Source organism: Nicotiana sylvestris, chromosome 11 (assembly GCF_000393655.2).
Source record: "Nicotiana sylvestris chromosome 11, ASM39365v2, whole genome shotgun sequence".
Lineage (NCBI taxonomy): Eukaryota > Viridiplantae > Streptophyta > Magnoliopsida > Solanales > Solanaceae > Nicotiana > Nicotiana sylvestris.
Window position 1 is genome coordinate 11,428,277 of NC_091067.1, and position 26,471 is coordinate 11,454,747.

General features: G+C 36.9%; 2 pseudogenes; one reads left to right on the plus strand and one right to left on the minus strand.

Moving 5' to 3' along the window:
• Nucleotides 1-1,422: 1,422 nt before the first annotated feature.
• LOC104214704 (bifunctional purple acid phosphatase 26-like) lies at nucleotides 1,423-6,059 on the plus strand (annotated as a pseudogene).
• Nucleotides 6,060-6,680: 621 nt separating this feature from the next.
• Nucleotides 6,681-26,471, minus strand: part of LOC104217746 (synaptotagmin-5-like) — a 57,836-nt pseudogene continuing 38,045 nt past the window's right edge.

The window sequence follows — 26,471 nt, forward strand, 5'->3', positions numbered from 1 at the left end:
TGCTTCCCATTTTAAGCTAAGTACTACTATGTCGCCAATGGATGAAGTTGAACGAAAGTATATGTCAAAGGTACCATACGCAAATGCTGTTGGTAGCTTGATGTATGCAATGGTTTGCACAAGGCCTGACATTTCACAAGCTGTTGGAGTTATTAGCAGATATATGCACAATCCAGGGAAGGAGCATTGGCAAGCTGTGAAGTGGATTCTACGGTATATTCATAATACTGTAGATGTCGGGTTAGTTTTTGAGCAGGAAGACAATCAGTCTGTAGTTGGATATTGTGACTCAGATTTTGCGGGTGATCTGGACAAACGAAGATCAACTACTGGTTATGTGTTTACTTTTGCAAAGGCACCAGTTAGTTGGAAGTCTACTTTGCAGTCAACAGTTGCTTTGTCTACAACAGAGGCAGAGTACATGGCTATTACAGAGGCTGTGAAAGAGGCAATTTGGCTTCAAGGATTGCTAAAGGAGCTTGGTGTTGAACAAAAAGGTATCACAATTTTTTGTGATAGTCAAAGTGCTATTCAATTAGCGAAGAACCAAGTTTATCATGCAAGGACGAAGCACATTGATGTTCGGTATCATTTTGTACGAGAAATCATAGAAGAAGGTGGAGTCACAGTGAAGAAAATTCATACTACGGAGAATCCTGCTGATATGCTGACAAAGGTGGTGACTGCGATCAAGTTTCAACATTGTTTGGATTTGATCAACATTGTTGAACACTGAAGATTGAAGATGAAGACACAACCAAATCTGTTATTGAGAGAAAATTGAAGATGTGGAATTTTGCCAAGGTGGAGATTTGTTGAATTTGACAAAATGTTTGTCCGACATCGGTGGGAAAATAAAAGTTGGGGGGATTTTCCCCCTATAAAAGAAGGCTTAATGTTTAGGATTTAAACACACCTCTCATTTGCCTTCTCATCTGTTTAAGGCATTTGTATCTTCTCTCTTTAGTATTATTTCACTTGTATTTTTGGAGTGGAATAAAATATTGGTTGTGTCCGAGGAGTAGGCAAAATTAGCCGAACCTCGTAAATTCTGGTGTTCCCTTTATTGTTGCTTTATTGTCTTATTTATTATTTGGTGGCTGTCATAATTTTTGGTATAGTAGTTGTGACTTATTCACACTATATACATTTGGCTTCCGCAACAGACATCACATACCTTTGTTACGACGGAAACATAGTTTATTTGATTTAACAATATGAACAAGTTTCTTTGTGTTTTTCTTGCTATTGTAAAACAAGTCAACCACTCATAGGAAGCAACATTAGAAATCTGCGACTCTATTTTTGGGTGAGAAGTTAGCTAATGTTTCTTTATCTGTTCACCATATTTAAACTGAGACCGTGTATCAAAAAGCATTCGAGTTTTTTCACATATTTTATGCATTATGTTATGACATTATCATGGCAGGATTCTTATTTGAAATTCATCGACGTTCTTTGCAGGTGATCTTGGTCAAACATATAATTCTCTTTCTACTCTTCAGCACTACATGCAAAGTGGAGCCAAAAGTGTATTGTTTGTTGGAGATCTCTCTTATGCTGACAGATATGAGTATAATGATGTTGGAGTTCGTTGGGATACATGGGGCCGCTTCGTTGAACAAAGTGCAGCACACCAGCCATGGATTTGGTCCTCTGGGAATCATGAGATAGAGTTCTTTCCAAATATGGTAATGACTTTACATATGTTTCACAAAGTTTTTGGCTTTTTATAACGTCAGCACTACTGTACGACATGTTTTCTTCTCATTGTTGCTAGTGCTTTCTAGTTATTTCACAAAGTTTTTGGCTTTTTATAACATCAGCACTACTGCACGACATGTTTTCTTCTCATTGTTGCTACTGCTTTCTAGTTACAAAATGAGATTTACTTCATTTTGTTCTCAGATGTCAGTGTATGTTGCAACATTCTAGTAGCCACAAGCACTCCATTCACTCGAAAAGATGACTTAAAGATGTTCTGCGCTTGTGTTGAACAATGGCGATTCTTTCACAATCCTCAGATGGACCTGAGGCCGTGATGGCTGGATATGCCAAGCAGGACCATAATTCTATATTGAGCAAAATCCCCATATTCATTTCTAATTCAGACCTCATATGAGCTCATGTCTTTGAGAGCAATGTTTTAAAATGTACTAAATTAGAATAACATAAAAACACCTCCGATGAGTCATATAAAAGTTTCTCCCTTCTTAAGGACCACTACACTGTGTCCACTTAAAATATTCTGATGCCCATTGACAATACTTCTCATTATGTACAGGGGAAGTAGTTCCATTCAAATCATTTCTATATAGATACCCAACACCTTATCAAGTTTCAAGAAGCAGTAATCCCCTTTGGTATGCCATCAGAAGGGCATCCACTCACATAATTGTCCTATCAAGCTACTCTCCTTTTGGTAAGTAATTGTTCCCTCTTATCTTTTGCTTCTTTGTAAATAATACATCTGTCCTTTTTCTCTTGCTTTAGTAGGTGCAATGCTTGTTGCGATATCTTGCCGTTAAACGCGAAGTTGTAGATTCTCTAGTTTCAGAAGACTTAAAAGGCCACACAAACAAAATATTTGCAACTTAATGGTTTTAAGATGGACTAATGAACTTTCGAAATGAAATGCAAAACATCATGTAATCAACTAAGTATATGCATCTGTAAGTAAAAATCCTCGAACTCGTGCTCACTAGCTTTTGCGTTGCAGTTTTGCCAAGATGATTTGCTGGCTTCTTTTTTGCAAGTTGTTTTCTTCATTACCAATTATTCATTCTTGTACTGCCGAACCATGTCCATGTGAAGGAAGATAAAAATTCCAGTAATTATTTGGTGCATTTGGCGAGGGAATTTTTCTTTCACATATAGGCTCTTCAAGCTTAGAACAAAGTAATTTCCGCTGGTTTTATAATGCAAAGAACAAGCTTAAAGCTTTAGGACCTAGTTTTGAATTGTCTAAAACCTGAAAATGTTTCTAGTTGTTCTTGTTTTACTATACCTTTGAGCATCATCAACCATAAAAATGGTTCTTTTGATTGGATAGCTACTCAGTCGCTGTGTCTCTTGGCTTGCAGTAAAATATACACCTCAATGGCATTGGCTGAAGCAGGAACTTAAAAATGTGAATAGAGAGAAAACTCCTTGGCTTATAGTCCTTATGCATGTTCCCATCTACAATAGTAATGAAGCTCATTTCATGGAAGGGGAAAGCATGAGATCCGTCTTTGAAAGATGGTTTATCAAACACAGGGTTGATGTGATCTTTGCTGGCCATGTCCATGCTTATGAAAGATCAGTAAGTTGTCTTATCTCATCATCATACTCGTCATCGCTGCTTGTCTCTTCAAAGAAGAAGATGACATTTTGATATATATATATATATATGTATATATATATGTATGTATCCAAATCATGTAGCTTTTTGTATGACCATTAGCTAGTGGGGCTTTGGTCATAGATGAAATTAACTCCCGCGAAAAGAAAAAAAAATCAGCAAAAACTAATCAAGATCAATGGGAAGCTAAGAAAATCTATTGACAAAGTTCAACCGATAATGCTCTATATCTTTTGAGTAAATCGCGGTCTTTTCCACATAATATTGTCAACCAAAGATTGGAGCATCTTAGCAGACAAATAGAAACACGTCTAATATTAGCAAAAATAGAGATTTTAGGCGCAATAGAGAAGAATGCTGAGTTTTCCCCAGAAGCAATACTCTCGCTTTGTATATCTGGACTAATTCACTAAGAAGTATTATGTTTATTGCCAAACTGATATAAATTCTGGGATGACCTAACATTTTACTCAAAATATTTGAGCACAAATTGCAGTAATATGAGGCTATCAGGATATAGGCTAGAGACACATAAACGCCTCCTTTCTTTTATTGAAGATGAAATTTTAAGTCAGTGTATGTGACACACTGTTGCCTTAGAGAGAATTTAGTTACAGAAATCAGTTGCACATTTCTTCTGTCTGGTCTTTTTTCATTTTTCAGCTTTGTCTGTATTGTAATAATTATGCTCTGATGTTGAGACCTCCTATTTTTTATCCTTTTCAGTATCGCACATCTAATATACACTATAATGTCTCGGGTGGTGATGCTTATCCCGTACCGGATAAAACAGCTCCTATTTACATAACTGTTGGTGATGGAGGAAATCAAGAAGGTCTTGCTTCAAGGTAAGTTACACAGATTGCAGGGATTACCCTAGTCTATGACACCTTACGCGCTCTTGTTGAATTATGTGATCCACCTTATCTGATAAGTTTGAGTTATGTTTTGTCGTTTGTTTTTGCTTCTTTTTGTCCTTCCAAAAATATCTCCAACCAGCACAATTTGCACAAGGGATCCTGTCCAAGGACCTTTGTCTGTTTAACATATAATTGATTTATCTGACTCTGCCTCTTGTAACAGCCTGAGTTTACGGAATTTTATTACTGTACATTTTATGCTATCCAACTAATGTGGCTTTGTACATGATGTTGAACTATATTATCATTTCCCTTTCTATGCAGATTTAGAGATCCACAGCCAGATTATTCTGCTTTCCGTGAAACTAGTTAGGGTCATTCGACGTTAGAGATCAAGAATAGAACACATGCATTCTACCACTGGAACCGAAATGACGATGGAATTAAAGTTACAACTGACTCGTTCACGTTGCACAACCAGTATTGGTCAGTGTCATCCCCTTCAAGCATTTTCATAACATTTCTTTCATCTCTCCGCTATTAATTTACTTATTGTACGCCCCGTCTAGTTGGAACACACTAGTCAAAACTTGATAACATTGAAGAACTTCACACTCATATAGCTTTCAGACTTTAGATCCATGCTGTAAAATAGTGAACAAATGTGGTGTTACTTTATGTAAACAACACTCAATCTTGAAATCATTCTCCAGACTAGAAGGTACTTTTGTAAACAACACTGCGTCTTGTGTGAGATACTGATGTTTAACCAAAAGAGTCCGGAATAGTAGATACCATGACTAGGATGGCTAAGCATATCTAATGCACTTGCTCTTATTTTCTATTCGATCGACTGACCTTGTGATTCTTTTTGTAAATTTAGTTATTGAACAAAACTGAAATAACATTTCTGCATTTAATCCTACATGGAAAGATCTAAAGAAATGCTTTTGATGCACTGTGATGGCAAGTAATTGGTTTCGCTAAAATATAATGCATTAAGTTTCCATGGAGTTCTACTCTCACAAGTGAAGCGTCATTTTTTACTGATAAATCTTGAGAAGTTAGTACTTGTACCTCAGCTCTATGCATTCACCGCTTATTGATTCTACCATAGTTGCACTTGTCAATGTCACTATATGTCTCAGCTCTTAAGACCATTATATTATTTGAAATACAAATTGGTGTATGATCATTCTTTTACAACAGTGGTGTCTTTTACAACAGTGGTGTCTGAGTCAACTTTCTTGCACTCGGCTGTACCACTAAGTACCTACTACCTCCCATCATCACAGGTATCGCTAACTTTGTCCGCCAATGCTTAAGCAGATGGGAATGAATCACCTAGCGTCTTGTTTATGCTGGAATTTGAGTACCGATCTCCCATAGTTATCACCCAATTTATTAACCGCTAAGCCACACTCTTGAGTGCTACAAAGCAGTAAATGATTCCTGTTTTTTTTTTTTTTATCGTTGATGTCTCCCATTGACTAATGAGTGCAAGTCATGATTATGCAGGGGAAGTGCTCGTCGCAGGAGAAAGTTGAATAAGAATCATCTACACTGTCATCTCAGAAAGGCCTGCACGGTTCTGAAACATAGTTTATCAAGCATGTTGTCAACCTAGAGGCAGTTTTATGCCGTGGTCCTACTGTCCAGTTTCAAAATCTATGTACTTTGTTGAAGAAAGGATCCAGCTACCTTACTACTAGTTGTATTGAAAGGGCAGCCCAGGACACTAAACTCTCGTGCTAACTCTCGTGCTGCACTAGTTGTATTGGTCATAAAAACAAGAATTTATGATGTTTGTGGCAGCATCATGTCATTATGGAAGTGTTAAGTCCTTGTAAAGTTCCCCGAAGATGATTGAAACTCTTTCATGTTGAAACAGCTGCGTATTACATTTTTATTGTTGTGTTATTTGATTGACTAGTTTTTGGATACGTGCGTTGCACTTGTATCTTAGGGCACATGTTTTTGGACTAGGTTTTGTCAATATTTTGGTAATTCAAATTCTAACTTTTAAGGTTCCCACTTTTAGGATAGTTTTATATGATAACTCTGTTAATGAGCGTTAAAAAAGAATAGCCTACTAAGATAAAAGTTCTTTTTCACTTCTCCATTCAAGAGAATCAATAGAAAATCAATTTATTTTTTTTCTAATTCACTCTTATACATCAAGTCGTAATTTTTCAAATTATTTGAGAATTAGTAGTCAAAAGTGATACTAGTATTAATTATCATTAATAAGGGTAATTTAGTAAAATAAATACTTAATTGATGTTTTCTTAAGGATAGTACAAAATGCATTATGAACAAGTAAAAAAGCAACTACATTCTTAAGGGGAGTACAATATTATTAATTCATAATTAAATCCCTATATTATTTCTAATAATACATCTAACCAAACAAACACCTTACTCTTAAGTTTATATATGTAAGCTTATACTACATTTTATTCTTTCTCCAGCTTCAGCTTTACTTCAGAAGTTTTACAGCTTTACATTTATCTCTCCTCTGCATTAATCAAACAATTATCTACAAAAATGTTCAATTCTACAAATTGTCACTGCCTATGACGTAGTCGTACAGATACAAAATAACTTCTATTGTGTACAAGTCTTACAACAACAAAAAACATTCCTAAACTTTTTTATCATTAGGAGTCCCTGTAGTTGTGGTGCCCATTTGAGATGCAAGTTGAGTTTCCCTGATTTAGCTCCATCTAATTCAAAGGTTTCTTTATATTCACCTTCCATTAGTACTCTTGTCAATGTCAGTATGCATCTTCCCATGTAATCCTGCCAACAGCATGAAAATGTAAATAAAGGAAATGAATCATTGTAATCACATTTATATAGCAGCGGTAAAAACTACAGACGCCCGGTGTTTATGTCAAACTAATAAATACACAACACATGTCTTTCATATAAAACTTTTACCGCTAACCATAGTTAGTATGTAGTTTTTGTTGGAAATGAATCAATGTAATACCATTTATGTTAGCTGTTTAAAACTTACCGACATCCAGTGTTTATATCAAACTAGAGAATACATGGCATGTATCGTTCATATATAATTTTATTGCCAACCATGGTCGATTAGTATGTACTTTCACCTCAATCCATCACTTAATCATAATAAATTAATGTGGTATGGTGCAAACATCGAGCGTCAGTAAGTTTTTTCCTTACAGAACAATGTCTCCGCCCCAGGCCCTTCCCCAAATCCCCACTTAAAAATAAGGGGAAAATCCCTCAAAATCATCCTCTATCCTACAATTCAATTATACTATAATGAATAACCCTAACGTTTCTATTGGTATCGCATGTCTAAGCAGTTTGACATGCTAAGGGAGAAATACTAACTAATAACTGCTCCCCACACAATGAATAGCACAAATATATAAAAAGATGAGTAAACCAAAAAAGAAAGTAACAAATGCCTGATCCGAACCAGCCTCACCTTTGACCTCGGCAGTTTCTTTGTACTAATCAGCATTTGTATATCAAGAAAATAATTGGAGATGACTACATTGTTTTGCTGGTCGGTTGACGATAAGGCAAATGGTTATTAGAGGAATAGACAAGGCATGATTTTTGTCTGGATGAAAGCTAGATAATTTGTTGTTTGCCCTTTTCATCTTATTCTTTAAACACAAAGTATACAACAACAACAACAACAACAACGACTCAGTATAATCCCACAAGTGGGGTTTGGGGAGGGTAATATGTACGCAGACCTTACCCCTACCCCGAAGGGTAGAGAGGCTGTTTCCAAGAGACCCTCGGCTCAAAAAAGCAACAGGAGCCGATATATTAGTACCATAAAAATGCATAATAAAATAACAGCAATATATAAGAGATATGAAATACAGAATACGAAATACGAAATAGATGGCTGGTATAGTAAAACTAGAAGGTAAAGCCCTGCATCAATAGACGACCAATGACATTCTTAGTCTAACTCCTAACTGGCTAGTCTCACTCTATTGTGCTGTAGAAATATTCCCAACTCTCCCCTAACCTACAACCTTAATGCTCGACCTCCATAATTCCCTGTCAAGGGCCATGTCCTCAGTAATCCTAAGTCGCGCCATGTCCTGTCTGATCACCTCTCCCCAATACTTCTTAGGTCGCCCTCTACCTCTCCGCGTGCCCACTACAGCCAGTCGCTCACACCTCCTCACCGGTGCATCAGTGCTCCTCCTCTGAATGTGCCCGAACCATCTGAGTCTTACTTCCCGCATCTTGTCCTCCATGGGGGCCACACCCACCTTCTCTCGAATATCTTCATTCCTAATCTTATCCATCCTTGTATGCCCGCACATCCACCTCAACATCCTCATCTCTGCTACTTTCATCTTCTGGATGTGTGAGTTCTTTACCGGCCAACATTCAGTTCCATATAACATGGCAGGCCTAACCACTGCTCTATAAAACTTACCTTTTAGTAACGGTGGCACTTTCTTGTCACACAAGACTCCCGACGCTAACCTCCACTTCATCCACCCCACCCCTATACGGTGTGTGACATCCTCGTCAATCTCCCCGATCCCCTGAATAACCGATCCAAGGTACTTGAAACTACCCCTCTTGGGAATGACTTGAGAGTCAAGCCTCACTTCAACTCCCGCTTCCGTCGGCTCAACTCCAAATTTGCACTCGAGGTATTCCGTCTTCGTCCTGCTCAACTTGAAACCTTTAGACTCAAGAGCATGTCTCCAAATCTCTAGCCTCTCGTTGACGCCGCCTCGTGTCTCGTCAATTAGAATAATGTCATCAGCAAATAGCATGCACCATGGCACCTCCCCTTGAATATGATGAGTCAATGCATCCATCACCAGGACAAATAGGAATGGGCTGAGCGCAGACCCTTGGTGCAACCCCGTAATAACTGAAAAGTGTTCAGAGTCGCCTCCTACTGTCCTAACCCGAGTCTTAGCTCCATCATACATGTCTTTAATCACCCTAATATAGTCAATCGGGACCCCTTTATCCTCTAAGAAGCTCCATAAGACCTCCCTAGGAACCTTATCGTACGTTTTCTCCAGATCAATAAACACCATGTGGAGATCCTTCTTCCTATCTCTGTACTGTTCCACCATCCTCCTAATAAAGTGGATAGCTTCTGTGGTAGATCGTCCCGGCATGAACCTGAACTGGTTGTCTGAAATAGACACCGTCCTTCGTGTGAGCACGTGATTTTTGTCTCACGAAAACTACTCCAAAATAAATCAAAAATAAAATAAATCTCTTTTACTGTGAAATTTTTAGAATTTGGGTGGTGTTTGTTAATTATTTGTGTTGTCCGTAAATGTTTGCTTTGTTATAATTAAACAAAAAATAAAATAAAAAATACATGTTTCATGCATATCTAGGATTTAATTATGCATTTAATAATTGATTAAAAATAGAATTACAAAAATATGCATTTGTTCTAATTTTAATGTTTCACTAGGTGATTAATATTTTTGTCTATGTGTTAATAATTGTTAAAAGTTGATTAATATTTTGAAGGAGTAATTTTATTTTTATAATTTTTATTAGGATTTTAATAATTGAAGAATTAAATTGGAAATTAAAAAGAGTGGAAATTAAATGGGCAAAAACGGATCTGGGCCAAAATTTCTAAACAAAATCAGGCCCAACCAAATTAATCCCCTTCACAGCCCAATCCCAACACTCCCATGTCCGGTCCAATTTAAACGAACCAAAACGACAGCGTTTGGGCGTATTTCATCAATGGCCGTTGGATTAAATCCATCCAACGGCTGAGATCTCTTCACCCTAACCCGTGATCCTTACCCGACCCACTGCCCCGGTTCAACCCGTCCCCCAACTTAAACCAAACGACATCGTTTGGTTAAGTGAATAGATCTTAGTCATCCATTCTGCCTGATCCAACGGATGAAATCAATCCACCCCATCCCTATATAAATCCAAATCCCTACCCCGGCCCCCTAACTAAACACCCCCATCTCCACTATTCATCATCGTCTCCAAGAACATACCCCTAACCCTAGCCGCCCTCATTCCCCACCGCCTGAAACCCGGCGGCAACAACGCCGCCGGTCACCACCTTAACACCCCAGACTCCTCACAACCTCCTCTTCACGGATCTGGCCTTAGTTTCCTTCGAATCAGACCCCAACTCTTCGAATCTTAAATCGAAGGTTGGTCTGAAAACTCAACCCTTTCCAATGGCTTCCAAAATAACACCACAGCTTCCCCTAAATACCCTCACCACGGATCTGTTAGTTGCATGGCTCGAATCCTACTGGAATGAAGATTCGAGTAAAACCTGACCCTATCCCAACCTACCTCAAACTCACACCAGTTACCCACCTGACCTCCCTCGTGCCTAGAATACCATTGGTTTGATTCGAATCTGCCCAGAAGTGTTCGGATTTAAGATCCAAAAATCTGAAACCCTAAAAAATTTCCAATCTTGGAATTTTTCCGATTCGAGTGAAGGATTGAGGTCTAAGAGACTTTAATCGAGGTATTCTCAACTGAGAATACTTCGAATAAAGTCTGTTCAGGTCCGAATCCAAGTTGAGTATGTGTCTGAATAAATTTGAAGATTCAGAGGTATTTTTTCTATTTCTTTTGTGTATTCTACGTGTATTTTATGTTTGTTTCATTAGTCTGTATAATTTTTCATATTTTTCTAGTCAATTCTGTGATTCTGCCTTATACCCGTCTATTTGATCCTAATTATACTATTGTTTCTGTTAATTATGATTGTTTATAATATGTGTAATCGACTCGATTAAGTTCGTCGATTAGTTGTTTTGTAAATTCTTATTGCCTTTAATGCTGATTGTAATACTCTGTTGTCTATTTTGGTTGTTAACATTTTTTGTTGAAGTCAGTTAATTAGTTCTTCCCAACTAGTTATTTCTTGTTTAATAATTCAGAAAGATTGTCGATCATTTATGTATTGATTTCTGGGCAGTTGGTTTCAAACTGACAATGCTCCTGTGTTTGTTTGATTTTAGTCCATTGTTGAAATTCAGTTTGATTGATATGCTAAATTCAATATAATGTTGTTGTGATGTTAGGTTTAAATTCAATTTCACAATTGTTGGGTAGATACAACTGTGTTAAAAACTTAAGAGAATTGGTATTAGCTGTTTTAAATCAGGTTGATAATTAGGTTTGAACAGATTTTTAAATCTGTTTCGTAATAGATTCTGATCTTGTATTAATGGGCAGTAATAACAGTAGGATTTCAGGGCATTTTTGGGAATGAAACAGTAAAAAACAGTGTTAGTGCTAGTGTGCTGGAAGTGGAATGTTAGTGGCTGTTAATCTAATAGGATAATAGGAAACCAAAGGAAGTGGAGGGGCTGAAAATAAAGTAAAGGTATCCTTAGTGCTGTTTGAATAAGAAAACGCAGTTCAGTGGCAGATTTAGATTTTAAGGGAAAATCTGCCTTAGATAAAAAAAGGGGGGTCCAGGCAGCACTTAAAAAGAAAGGGGCAGACCTGTATAAATACAGGAAGCAGGACAGATTTTAAGAGAGAGATTTTTGAAAGAGATTTTAAGGACTGAGATTTTGAAGAAAAGAAAAGAGCTCAGATTTTTTTTAAAAGAAAAAGAAAGAGAGGAAGAAAACAGAAAAAGAAATAGAAAAGAGAACATTCACACACACACACACACAATCTGAAACAGATACAAAAGCAGAAACAGAAAAATCAGAAATAGGAATCTGTAAGCACGTGATTTTTGTCCTATATGAGAATTACTCCCAAAAAATTCAAAAATAAAATAATTTTTCTTGGTGTGCAATTTTTGTGATATTTTGTGATATTTTGTGTAACTATTTGTATGTTTGTCTATGCATGTTTATTTGTTAAATTAATAAAAAATACAAAATATGTCGCATTTTGCATGTAGGATTTAATTCTACAATTGTTAGTAATTAAATTTGTTTACAAAAATTAAAAATTACAAAAATAGGCATCTTTTGCATTTTTAGCATTTAATGTCCAAATGAACAATTTTATGCTTAATTATTACTTAATTGTGCGTTAATTGTTATTGGAAGTTAATTTGCGCTTTTATAACTTAATTTAGTTCTTAATAATAATTTAAGTACTTTTATAATTTAGTTTTAGAAAAATAAAAGAAGAAAAGAGAACAAAAATACAAAGAAAAATCGGATTGGGCCACTTCTTCAATTTCAAACCACAGGCCCAAATAATTGCCCAACTTTCCCCATGACCCGGTCCACTTCAAACCGGGTCGACCCGGTCCGCTCCATTAACCCAACACCCCTTCTTCATTTTTGTCCAACACAAAACAAAACCAAAAAAATAAAAAATAAAAGGTGAATTATCACTATTTATAGTTTTATTTTTGTTTTTTTTTATATATAAAAAATCCGAAAATATTTTATTTTATTTTATTTTTATTTTTATTTTTATTTTTTTTAAAAAAATATATAATAATTTCGGGAATGATTTAAAAAAAAATAAGAAAAAGGGAAGTATTGAATAAAAAAAATATAAAAGTAAAAATAGGTGAAATTCTCTTCTTCTTTTTAAAAAAAAAAAAAGTAAAAGAATGTAGAAAATTTTAAAAAAAAAAAAGTTTTGTGGAAATTTTTAAAAAATTTAAAAGTAAAAGAAGGTTGGAATTAAAAAATAAATATAAAGGTATCTGAAAATTTAAAAAATTTAAAGTAATTGAAAGTAGCATTTTTAAAAGAAAAAGAAAAGATAGTGGTTTGTTTTTTAAAGAAAAGTTAAATAAAGTGAGATTCTCTTTTAAAAAAATAAAAAGTGGGATTTTAAATAAGATAAAGTAATTAAAGTTGGAATTTTAAAAATAAAAGTAAATAAAGGTGAGATTTCTTTTTCTAAAAAAATAAAAGCAATTTGTAAGTGGGATTTCTTTTAATTAAAAAAATAATAAAATAATAAAAAAACAAATCTGAAAATTTCGAAAATTTTGCTATAAATAGAAGAGAAAATTTAGGAAGAAGGGGTGGAAAAAAAAGAGGAAAAACTAGATAGAGAGAAGAAAAAAAGAGGGGGCGGAGTGAGAAGTATACACCCGATATACATTCTGGATACACTGAATATACAGGGGCAGAATTCATTTTGGAGAGTTTTGAAGTTGAAAAAGAATAGTTACTGCTTCATTGCCTCGCTTAAGATCTGAAATAGTCAGAACCTTCCTGCCTTTTACTTCTTCTCTATACTTGGAGTCGTTTATAGTCTCCTGGGTTTTCTGCTATTCCTACTGTACTGGTTTGCGGTGTTGCTGAATCTGCTGTTGCTGTGTTATTACTGCTGCTGACTTCTCCTTCTTTTGTTCTTGTACTGCTGTTTCCAGGTACACATTTGTACAATCTCGGCTTGAAGCAAAAATGAAATATTAATCAGGCTTTGTTCCTGTTGAATTCCTCCTGTTTAGATTTGTGGTTGAATATAATTTTCTTTTCTTTGTATAAAAATGTAGTTGATTGATTAAATTAGTAACGATGTCACATATGTATAACTTCTTCATCTAATAATGTTAGTTTAAATTAATCAAAGAATAGTTAATCTGTTTTGATATTATGGTGTGTCAATCTCACGTTTTAGTATTATTGAATAATAGAATATAGAATGAAAGCAGTTTTTCTTTGTACAAACTCGGTCGCAATTTTCCATTCGCATTAGCCGTAAACTAATAATTAATAAGTTACGTTTTTAGCATGTAATTAATTAAGAGATTTTCTTTTATTTTAGAGACGAACTTAATAGGAAAATATAGTCACTGTAGGTTTATCCTTTTAAATAAAAATGAGACGAGCCTCGACAAACAAAAATGCACAAGCTGCGGGGCCCTCTAAATGTATATATTAAAATACTTAGAATTCGGGACAGGCCGTTTAGCGAATTTTACGGCCTTCCCAAAATAACAATACGCTAGTTGCTTTAGGCGCACCTTTAATAATTTAACCTTCTTAAACACGGGTGCACATTGATGTGACCCAAATCCAAATCTCAATAGAGTCAAAATGTGTCGACGACCACGGGTACATTGATTGTAACGCGGTTCGGGATATATTTTCACAACGTTGCAATTCCTTGTAGAAAATAATAATAACAATTATGAAAGCGGTAAAAAGTTAAAATTTGCACATAAGTTCATATTTGTATAAAATCAGATAATCAAGCCGAATATAACAGTTGAGCGACCGTGCTAGAACCACGGAATTCGGGAATGCCTAACACCTTCTCCCGGGTTAACAGAATTCCTTATCCGGATTTCTGGTACGCAGACTGTAATATGGAGTCATTCTTTTCCTCGATTCGGGATTAAAATTGGTGACTTGGGACACCCTAAAACTCCCAAGTGGCGACTCTGAAATAAACAAACCAATCCCGTTTCGATTGTCCTTTAATTGGAAAAAACTCCCTTGTACCCTCTCGGGTACGGAAAAAGGAGGTGTGACAGCTCTGGCGAGTCTGCTGGGGATCAGACACCCAGAACCACTGGTTCAGGGTTAGAAATTCGAGCTTAGATAAATTGTTATATTTGGCTTTATCTAATTTTTACATGTGTTTGAGCCTAATGTGCTAAATAATGCTTTTACCGCTTTGATATTATGTGAACTGTATATAAATTGTGTCGAAACCCATCTTCTCTCTGAGTCTTCTGAATCATGAAGAAGGGTGTACTTCGTACGACTTCTTTTCTGTATAGTGTCAAGTCCCAATTTAGAACGAGGTTTGGATAAGTCGCAAAGCCGGTGAAGCTTCTGTATTCCCGGACTGCCGCCTCCTCCTCGGCTCGAGCTGTCCGCTCGGGTAAGCCAGGTCTAGAACAAACACCCAGGTTCTGAACCTAGTATAACAAAGCCACATGCCGGATCCCTAGTAGGAACGTTTGTTTGCATCACGTGCATTTGACTTTGGAGGCCCAACACAGGGGTTGGGTCTGTCTAGGACAGGTGTACCAAAAATGAAAATGACCATCCTGATGCATCTTACTTGCTACTACTTGCGCATTTATTTGATTCGGACTTGTGTGCTGACTGACTTGTGAATATCAGGAATAATATTTTGAAATTGAAAAAAAAACGAAATAGCGGTTAGGGAATTGATTGTTTATTTTTGAAAAGAAAACAAATGCCCAAATACTGTCAAAACTCTGCCGAAATTTTAAGAAAATGAAAAAAAAAGTCTTATTAGTTTGTTTTATTAAAAGCTAAGAAAAGAAAAAAAATCGTTGTTCTGTCTTGTTGTTCATAAAAAAAATATAGAAAAAAAATAGTTTGTCTTGCCATGAAAATGAAAATAAAAAAGAGTCTTATTTTTTAAAAAAATGTTTTTTATTTTTATCTATTTGTTTATGAAAATGTCAAAAAATAAAAAAAAAAGAGTTGGGCGTTGAAAGTGGCTTTATTATTTGTTGCAAATATATATATATATAAAAAAAAATCCAAAAAGTTTTTATTTATTTCCAAAAATGTATATATATATATTTATTTGTTGCAAAAATATTTTTCTTGTCAAAAAGTCTAGAAAAGTTTTTAGACTCCCAATTTTCAAAACAAAAAAAATCCAAAAAATATTTTCCATTATTGACTTCTTTAGAAAGTTTTTTTTAATTGTTAAAATATATATATATATATATAATAAAAAAATCCGAAAATATTTCCTTCTTCTTTAAAAAATTGAAAAGGAGTTCAAATTTCAAAAAATATTTTTTTAGAAAGCATCTCTTTTATTAAAGGTAAAATTACAAAAAATATTTTCTTTCTTCTTTAGAATAAGAGAAAACAAATGAAAATTCAAAAAATATATCTTCCTTTTACTTTTGAAATTCTCAAAGTTCTAATCAAAAGAAAAGGAATTTTTAGAAATCTTTCTTTCAAAAAGAAAATCAATCAAAAATCCAAAAAAATAAATACTTCCTTTCTTTTTTCAAAGCAGTTGTTTTACAAATTCAAAATAATAATTTAAAATTAGTTTATTTACCTTTTCCCGAACTACGCGGGTTTGATTCTCACCGGATGTGAGATACGTAGGCAACCCTCATCGGGTCCAACCCCCATTTTTGCTAAAATAACCAAAACAAATAAATAATAATAAAAATAATATGTCATAAAGAAGTTAGGTGATGTTATTTTGTCATAAATAGCCGAATGTTCCCGAAAGGGACGCCGGAAGGCTGACTTTGCATAAATAGCCACCTTTGGGTCATTTTAGGATTTTGATCCAGTTGACCCACTCAGCCTTAAAAATCTTCGTCCCCGAGATGTTGAAAGGCCGTGTTTGCAATATTGAGTTTGCTAATTTGAAAACGATAAAAAGAGTCATGAATAAGTCAGGTGATGTTGTTTTGTCATAAATAGCCGAATGTTCCCGAAAGGGACGCCGGAAGGCTGACTTTGCATAAACAGCCACCTTTGGGTCATTTTAGGATTTTGATCCAGTTGACCCACTCAGCCTTAAAAATCTTCGTCCCCGAGACGTTGAAAGGCCGTGCTTGCAATATTGAGTTTTCTAATTTGAAAATCGATAAAAAGAGTCATAAATAAGTCAGGTGATGTTTTTTTGTCATAAATAGCCGAATGTTCCCTAAAGGGACGCCGAAAGGCTGACTTTGCATAAACAGCTACCTTTTGGGTCATGTTTAGGATTTTTTGTCCAGTGGACCCACACAGCCTTAGAAATCTTCGTCCCCGAGGCGCTGAAGGGTCGTGTTTGCAACACCAGTTTTTTTCGTAATTTTGAAAAGAAAAAAAAACAAAGAGTCAGCGGTCAGGTGAATACCGTTTGAATTTTGTCATAATAAGCCGAGCCAGCTTCGGCCGCGTCTTAAACCGTTCTCGCCGAAATAGCCTTAGAGTATCTTTCAGTTGTCGAAAGGTTATTTTCGTAAAAGAATGGACAAGTTTGTAAAGTGTCAAAATAATCCTCCCCAGCCTCAAAATTCATGTGAGATTTGGAAGGGGCAACATTTGCAAAAATAGCCGTTTGGTTGCATTTGACAAACGGGGAAAGGAAGCTGGCCGTTTGTTTTTGAGTTTGTAAATCTTTTGATTAGAATATGTGGGTTGTTTGATTTTCGAGTTTGTAGGTCATCTTCAAACCTTTGAAACCCAGTTTGTTTTAATATGAAAATTGAAAAAAAAATGTTCATTATTGTTTATCTATTATTGGTCCGAACTACGCAAGGTCTGATTCATGCGGGGGCATAATACGTAGGCAATCTCCATAAGATTCGACCACAACAAAAAAAAAGAAAAAAGAAAAAGAAAGTGAATAAATAAAAAAGGCACAAAGAATAAATAAAAATAGGTGGAATGAAGGGTTTCACGCGGGAGGATGCACGCGGTAGAAAAAAAACATGTTAGAAATGGTTAACTGCCTAAGAAAATTGCGTTCCCCAACATGCAATTGCAATATCTGTTAAAACTTTAACGCTAACAAGTTTGTTGTTTGTCCAAATCCAAACAGTTAGTTGTTAAAGCGTACTGGCACCATACCATTATCAAACAAGATCAAAAGGGATTATACCAGAAAGCATGACTGGCTCAGAAAATAGTGTTGAGTCGGAAGGGGCGGCACATCAGATGCTGAAGGAGGCGATGGCCAATATAGAAAAAATGAGATTGGAAATGCATGAAATGCAGCTAGCCATGGCTAAGGCGCAAAAGGGGCCCGAACCACTCGTCACTCCTACTTCCCCACCGGGACACACACCGAAATACCCTTTACCCGGCCCTTCAACGAGCTTCCCCGTTGCCCAATACTACCAAGGGGATACTTCCTATAATCCCCAAGCTCCACCACCCAAACAAAACCCTCCTCCGCCAATCGTCCCCGTCGTCGGGGCACCTCTGCCAGCCACGTTGCAAAGATCCTCCAACGAGCCATTGTTTCAGGCTCACGATACGCAATACTATCCCCCTGAGCCCACATTCCATGCCCCCGAACCGCATGCCTACAATCCACAATTGGAGGTACCGGCAGAGATTGAAAAGCCGGTTAAAGTCCCAGAACAAGAGGAGGTATTGAGGAAGTTCAAAAGCCTGGAGCAGTCCTTCAGGAACCTGCACGGATTGGGCAACCAGGTCGGTGTGGCCTACAAAGATCTATGCCCTTTCCCGGACGTCCAACTCCCGGCTGGGTTCAAGATGCCTAAGTTTGATTTATATGAAGGGCACGGTGACCCCATGGCACATTTGCGGGGTTTCTGTAGCAAAATGAGAGGGGCAGGCGGTAAAGATGAACTTATGATAGCCTATTTTGGCCAAAGTCTGAGCGGATCGGCACTCGAATGGTATACCAGGCAGGATTCCAGCAGATGGTACACTTGGGATGATCTGGCGCAGGCTTTCGCAGGTCATTTCCAATACAATCTCGAGATAGTCCCTGACCGTCTCACATTGTTGAGGACCGGGAAGAAGCCCGGGGAAAGTTTTCGCGAGTTCGGGTTCCGCTGGAGAGAGCAAGCAGCCAGAGTTGATCCTCCCATGAGAGAGGGAGAAATGGTGGACTACTTCTTGCAGACACTGGATCCAACTTACTTTGGTCACTTGGTGACGACGGTTGGGAAATCCTTCAATGAAGTAGTAAAGATAGGGGTCATGATAGAGGAGGGTCTGAGGTCTGACAAAATCCTGAATTACTCAGCACTCAAGGCAACAACCCAGGCTATTCAGAGCGGCACGGGAGGTGCGCTGGGAAGAAAGAAGAAAGAAGAAATTGCCACGATTGAGGCAAGCAGTTGGTCCAGGTCTGGTAAACCATACTACAACCAACCCAGACCCCACAGGCCAAACTACCCATACAGCCCACCACAATACTACTATCCACCTCAAGAACCACACTTCTCCGTGCACCAAGCCCAAACATACACTCAGCCTCCGGTTCGCCCGCAATGGCGCGCGCCGGCTCCCCATAACACACATACACCATCGCAAAACACCTATCCACTGCCAAGAGCTTACAGGAACCCTCAAGGGGCAGGTTTCCGGGGAAATCAGGCTTTCAGAAATGAAAGAATACAAAGAACATTCACTGAGTTGGGAGAAACCTATACTGCCGTGTTCCACAAATTAAGGCAGTTAGGCTTGTTGAGTCCTGTTGAGCCCAGATTGCCAAATCCCCTTCCCAAAAATATGGACCACTCGGTAAGCTGTGAGTATTGTTCGGGGGCTCCCGGACATGATACCGAGAAGTGTTGGAAGTTGAAACATGCAGTACAAAATCTTATTGACACCAACAAGATTGAGGTTCAGACACCAGAGGCGCCCAACATCAATCAGAACTCGTTGCCGGCACACCTTGAAACCCACATGATTGAGCTAGTGCACGAAGGAGGGGAGCTAAAGAAACCCTCACAAACAGTGATGATGATCTTGTCGGTTCAAAAGAAATGTTAACCAGTGGAAAAGCGGTGGTATAGTTGGAAAAGGTGGATGACAAGCCAGTTATGGTGTTGGAAAAGGGTCCAACGAGGCAGATGTGCAGTTTGTGGGGTTGAAAGCAAAAATCAACAATTGAACGGCTACTCCTCTTCCTATACGAAGGGAGTCTTGGTAGTGGGCTCTGATTTTCTTTTTTGTTGTCTGGATTATTCCAGGGTTGTAATCCAGATTTTTCTTGTGCTCGCCAAAGTGTGAAACCTTGCTATCCCGTATTTTAATAAAGTGAAAGTTTTTTTCCTCATTCCTTATTTTGTTTTAATTTTTCTTCTTATTTTTCTCTTCTGAACAGTTCTCTTTATACTGGTTCTAATGACATGGCATGTACGACGGATCTTCAACCTAGTCTAAAAAATCAATTTGATTTAGAACTTATAGTACAAGGTTGTGATGATAAGTCGGAATACGATAAGGATGAAGCCTTCGAAGAAATTAACAGAGAGTTGAGCCAATTTGAAAAAAGAGCCCAACTGACACGGAAGCTGTCAATCTAGGGGATGCGGATGACATCAGGGAAGCTAAGATAAGCGTCCATATGGAACCAAACATCAGGGAAGAACTAATCAAAGCACTTACTGAATTCAAAACATTTTGCATGGTCATACGACGACATGCCGGGTTGAAGCACCAATTTAGTGGTTCAAAAATTGCCCACTGACCCAGCATTTCACCCCGTCAAGCAAAATTGAGGAAGTCCAAAACCAACGTAAGTGTGAAGATTAAGGAAGAAGTAACCAAACAGCTGAACGCTAAGGTTATTCGGGTCGCTCGATATCCTGATTGGTTGGCTAATGTGGTGCCAGTGTAAAAAAAAAGGAGATGGAAAATCCGGGTGTGTGTTGATTATTGCAATCTAAACAGAGCAAGCCCAATGACGCTTTGTGATCAACAAATATCTAAGGGAAATGCGTCGACATGGCTATCAATTCTGACGCAGTTAAGAGATATTATGTATGATTGTAATTGTTGTTTGTTTGTATTTAGCATTTATCAGAGAATGAAATGACGGAGGCAATTCTTTCTTCTATCCAAACACTTTAACCTTTGCTTCCCCTTTTGAGCCTTATTTATTCTTTCATACCCCTCTTTTGGAATCAGTAATGAAAATGAAAGAAAAAAAGTAATGATAATAAGAACAAAAGAAAAGTCACACAAAAAAAAACAAAGGAATTGGGAACTACGTTTGACCTGATTCCTCGAAGAGGATACGTAGGCGCCTCACGGCTCGGTCATAGTGTGCATAAGATAACATAGTGTGACAAAATAAAAATCCCCAAGCAAGAAAAACTGGGGCAGAAGTTGGCGCTTGTAATTTTAGGCAAGAAAGTTTGATTCCAAGAGTTGTACTATTTTACCCCTAAAAATTATTTTTGAACTTTGGATACCCTTTCTCCTTTCAGCCATACACAAAAACCTCTATTGATGTCCAAAAAAGACCTCCCGATCAGTAACTGAGAAGTGCTAAGTCAATGCAAATGGAAGTCGGGAATAACACTCTGATCCCCAGCAAAGAAGAAGATCATAAGCTGGAAATGAATTGATAGCCGAAAGAATCCCCCAACAGAGAGAGTCATATCGGCAGCACTCCAATCCCCAGCTGAAAAATAAAATAAAATGAGAGAGTCTTATCGGTGAAAACCTTCACAGGCACCATAAGGCGACGAGAGTTGAGAGAAATGAGAGAGTCTTATTAGTGAAAACCCCTCGAAGGGCACTATGAGGCGACAAGACAAGATTGGCGGGAAGGATCCGCATTTAGCAAAGAGTTGGGTGCCTGTTTATCCCCAGCAACATGAGGTCGTCCGAAGGGTTGATTGATACAAATAGACTGGGTTGATTAATCCGGAATGCGTGACATGATCGTTGGGATCAGTTATATCATTCAGATAAGTTCTTTTCTTTCCTTTTCCCCAGCATTTGTTCAGAAAGACTTCTTCTTTTTCTATTTTTGAAATTCTTCACTTTTTCATTTCTTGGTTTAAAGATTTTACCTCCCCAGCAGTTTGTTTTTGAAAAGGATTTTCAGAGTTTACTACCAGTTACCAAAATGATGCAAAGCAAAAGGCGAATACAATAGGCCAAAGATAAGGCGATAAAGTGAAAAGAAGTTGGTCGCAAACACCAAATGATGAATGGGTCTAGATCCCAAGAGGACCAAATTTCCAAGGGAAGTTGGAGAAAAACAGGAAAACAACAGTTGAGAAAATTGTGGACCTAATTCCAAGAGGGCCCCCAGCAGATCATCGAGATGTAGAAGCATCCCCGACAGATTTTCGACCAAGTTCCAAGAGGGTCGGACAACACAGAATGGGGAAGGAAGAAAAGGAAAATTCATCCCCAGCAAGTTTTGATAGCGTAATGAAGCACAGAGCGGGGAAGAGGGAAAGGGAAAAACCATCCCCAGCAGGAGTGGCACGACCACTCACCATGTGTTAAAACTAACAAATTTTCTTTGATTTGAAGCAGGAAAAGGAAATCTTGTTAATGGCGAAAAAACATGCCACAAGGAAAAGCACCAACACTGGGGCAAAAAATTTTCTGCCATTTGTCGAAAATTTTCTCGAAGGAACGAGGAAATCAATTCAAGTTTTAAGAGATAGCAAGACAACACGATTCTAAGAAAGACAGTCGGAGGTAAGACAATTCCAAGTTTTTGAAGATGGGTTCATCCGCCCTCGAATAGGATATTTTGGGTTCATCCGCCCTCGAATAGGGTATTTTGGGTTCATCCGCCCTCGAATAGGGTATTTTGGGTTCATCCGCCCTCGAATAGGATATTTTGGGTTCATCCTCCCTCGAATAGGATATTTTGGGTTCATCCGCCCTCGAATAGGATATTTTGGGTTCATCCGCCCTCGAATAGGATATTTTGGGTTCATCCGCCCTCGAATAGGATATTTTGGGTTCATCCGGCCTCGAATAGGATATTTTGGGTTCATCCGCCCTCGAATAGGATATTTTGGGTTCATCCGCCCTCGAATAGGATATTTTGGGTTCATCCGCCCTCGAATAGGATATTTTGGGTTCATCCGCCCTCGAATAGGATATTTTGGGTTCATCCGCCCTCGAATAGGATATTTTGGCTTCATCCGCCCTCGAGTAGGATATTTTGGCTTCATCCGCCCTCGAGTAGGATATTTTGGGTTCATCCGCCCTCGAATAGGATATTTTGGGTTCATCCGCCCTCGAATAGGATATTTTGGGTTCATCCGCCCTCGAATAGGATATTTTGGGTTCATCCGCCCTCGAATAGGTTATTTTGGGTTCATCCGCCCTCGAATAGGATATTTTGGGTTCATCCGCCCTCGAATAGGATATTTTGGGTTCATCCGCCCTCGAATAGGATTTTATTTTCTAAATTGTTGTTGAAGCCAGGCGCCCACCTGTATAACGAGAGGAATACTTTTTGTCTGTCCATTTCATATTTTAGGCGCCCACCTGTATAACAAGAGAATACATTCCACGCCTTTACCAATAGGAGACGCATTTCCTCCTAAGTTCATTTTACCCATAGGAGATGCATTTCCTCCTAAGTTTACTTTTACCCATAGGAGATGCATTTCCTCCTAAGTTTAGTTTTACCCATAGGAGATGCATTTCCTCCTAAGTTTAGTTTTACCCATAGGAGACACATTTCCTCCTAAAGTTTAGTTTTACCCACAGGAGATGCATTTCCTCCTAAAGTTTATTTTATCCATAGGAGAGATATTTCCTCCTAAGTTTAGTTTTACCCATAGGAGAGGCATTTCCTCCTAAGTTAGTATTGAAGTTGGGAGCCCGCCCATATAACAGAGGCATACATTTCTGTCCTTTCATTCTGTTCTAGGTCGCCCACCAGTAAAATGCGGGAATACTTTCTGTTCTAGGTCGCCCACCAGTAAAATGCGGGAATACATTCATGTTCTAGGTCGCCCACCAGTAAAATGCGGGAATACATTCATGTTCTAGGTCGCCCACCAGTATAATGCGGGAATACATTCAGTCTTTTTCATTACAAGCGTTGAAGTTGGGAGCCCGCCCATATAATAGAGGCATACATTTCAAGATCAAGTCAGAAAACAATAAAATAGAGGGTTACAACAAGAATCCCCAGCAGGAAACAATAAAAATCCCCAGCACCGGGAAACAGAAGGTTGCAACAAGATGTCCCAGCACAAATTCAGGCGCATGAGTCAAAAGGAAGAAATGACGTGTCTTGAAAGAAGCAGCTGGTGAACATTAAATCATGCCCAGCATAACAAGTCAGATGAAGAAAGCCGTACCCACCAGAGGAACCGCCGAAAAGCTTGATGAAGAAAGCCATGTCCCCAGTGGACCGAGCAAAATGATGAAAACTGGTATTCAGAAAAGCAAAGGGCCAGTATCATTCCAAAATTCAAGGAAGAAAAGCACCGAAGGAAACACAAGCCGACAAGAAAGCAAGGCAACAAGAACAAATTTTAGTCTAGCCTAGCTTCTTGTTTTCTTTTAAGCACGGTGTAACAAGGAGATCGGTAAGCAGTGATAACAGCATGCAACAGCAGTAACATCGCAGTCCCACGGTAGTCCCAGCTACCAAAAACTTCCCGAACTACATTGACCTGATTCCTGTTTAGCCCAGGATATGTAGGAAACCTTTGAAGCAAAGGTTCGGTCAAATCTTTTTCAAAAAAAAAAAAATGCTTCACACGGAATACTCGGATGGGCAAAAATCACTCGCTTTATCTTTGCACGAAAACCCTTCGTGTCTCCAGGCAAAGAGGGGCAGCTGTAAGCACGTGATTTTTGCCCTATATGAGAATTACTCCCAAAAAATTCAAAAATAAAATAATTTTTCTTGGTGTGCAATTTTTGTGATATTTTGTGATATTTTGTGTAACTATTTGTATGTTTGTCTATGCATGTTTATTTGATTAATAAAAAATACAAAATATGTCGCATTTTTGCATGTAGGATTTAATTCTACAATTGTTAGTAATTAAATTTGTTTACAAAAATTAAAACTTACAAAAATAGGCATCTTTTGCATTTTTAGCATTTAATGTCCAAATGAACAATTTTATGCTTAATTATTACTTAATTGTGCGTTAATTGTTATTGAAAGTTAATTTGCGCTTTTATAACTTAATTTAGTTCTTAATAATAATTTAAGTACTTTTATAATTTAGTTTTAGAAAAATAAAAGAAGAAAAGAGAACAAAAATACAAAGAAAAATCGGATTGGGCCATTTCTTCAATTTCAAATCACAGACCCAAATAATTGCCCAACTTTCCCCATGACCCAGTCCACTTCAAACCGGGTCAACCCGGTCCGCTCCATTAACCCAACACCTCTTCTTCATTTTGTCCAACACAAAACAAAACCAAAAAAAATAAAAAATAAAAGGTGAATTATCACTATTAATAGTTTTATTTTTTGTTTTTTTTATATATAAAAAATCCGAAAATATTTTATTTTATTTTATTTTATTTTTATTTTTATTTTTATTTAAAAATATATATAATAATTTCGGGAATGATTTAAAAAAATAAGAAAAAGGGAAGTATTGAATAAAAAAATATAAAAGTAAAAATAGGTGAAATTCTCTTTCTTTTTTTTTTTAAAAAGTAAAAGAATGTACAAAATTTTAAAAAAAATAAAAAGTTTTGTGGAAATTTTTAAAAAATTTAAAAGTAAAAGAAGGTTGGAATTAAAAAATAAATATAAAGGTATCTGAAAATTTAAAAAATTTAAAGTAATTGAAAGTAGCATTTTTAAAAGAAAAAGAAAAGATAGTGGTTTGTTTTTTAAAGAAAAGTTAAATAAAGTGAGATTCTCTTTTAAAAAAATAAAAAGTGGGATTTTAAATAAGATAAAGTAATTAAAGTTGGAATTTTAAAAATAAAAGTAAATAAAGGTGAGATTTCTTTTTATAAAAAAATAAAAGCAATTTGTAAGTGGGATTTCTTTTAATTAGAAAAATAATAAAAATAATAAAAAAACAAATCTGAAAATTTCTGAAATTTTGCTATAAATAGAAGAGAAAATTTAGGAAGAAGGGGGAAAAAAAGAGGAAAAACTAGATAGAGAGAAGAAAAAAAGAGGGGGCGGAGTGAGAAGTATACACCCGATATACATTCTGGATACACTGAATATACATGGGCAGAATTCATTTTGGAGAGTTTTGAAGTTGAAAAAGAATAGTTACTGCTTCATTGCCTCGCTTAAGATCTGAAATAGTCAGAACCTTCCTACCTTTTACTTCTTCTCTATACTTGGAGTCGTTTATAGTCTCCTGGGTTTTCTGCTATTCCTACTGTACTGGTTTGCGGTGTTGCTGAATCTGCTGTTGCTGTGTTATTACTGCTGCTGACTTCTCCTTCTTTTGTTCTTGTACTGCTGTTTCCAGGTACACATTTGTACAATCTCGGCTTGAAGCAAAAATGAAATATTAATCAGGCTTTGTTCCTGTTGAATTCCTCCTGTTTAGATTTGTGGTTGAATATAATTTTCTTTTCTTTGTATAAAAATGTAGTTGATTGATTAAATTAGTAACGATGTCACATATGTATAACTTCTTCATCTAATAATGTTAGTTTAAATTAATCAAAGAATAGTTAATCTGTTTTGATATTATGGTGTGTCAATCTCACGTTTTAGTATTATTGAATAATAGAATATAGAATGAAAGCAGTTTTTCTTTGTACAAACTCGGTCGCAATTTTCCATTCGCATTAGCCGTAAACTAATAATTAATAAGTTACGTTTTTAGCATGTAATTAATTAAGAGATTTTCTTTTATTTTAGAGACGAACTTAATAGGAAAATATAGTCACTGTAGGTTTATCCTTTTAAATAAAAATGAG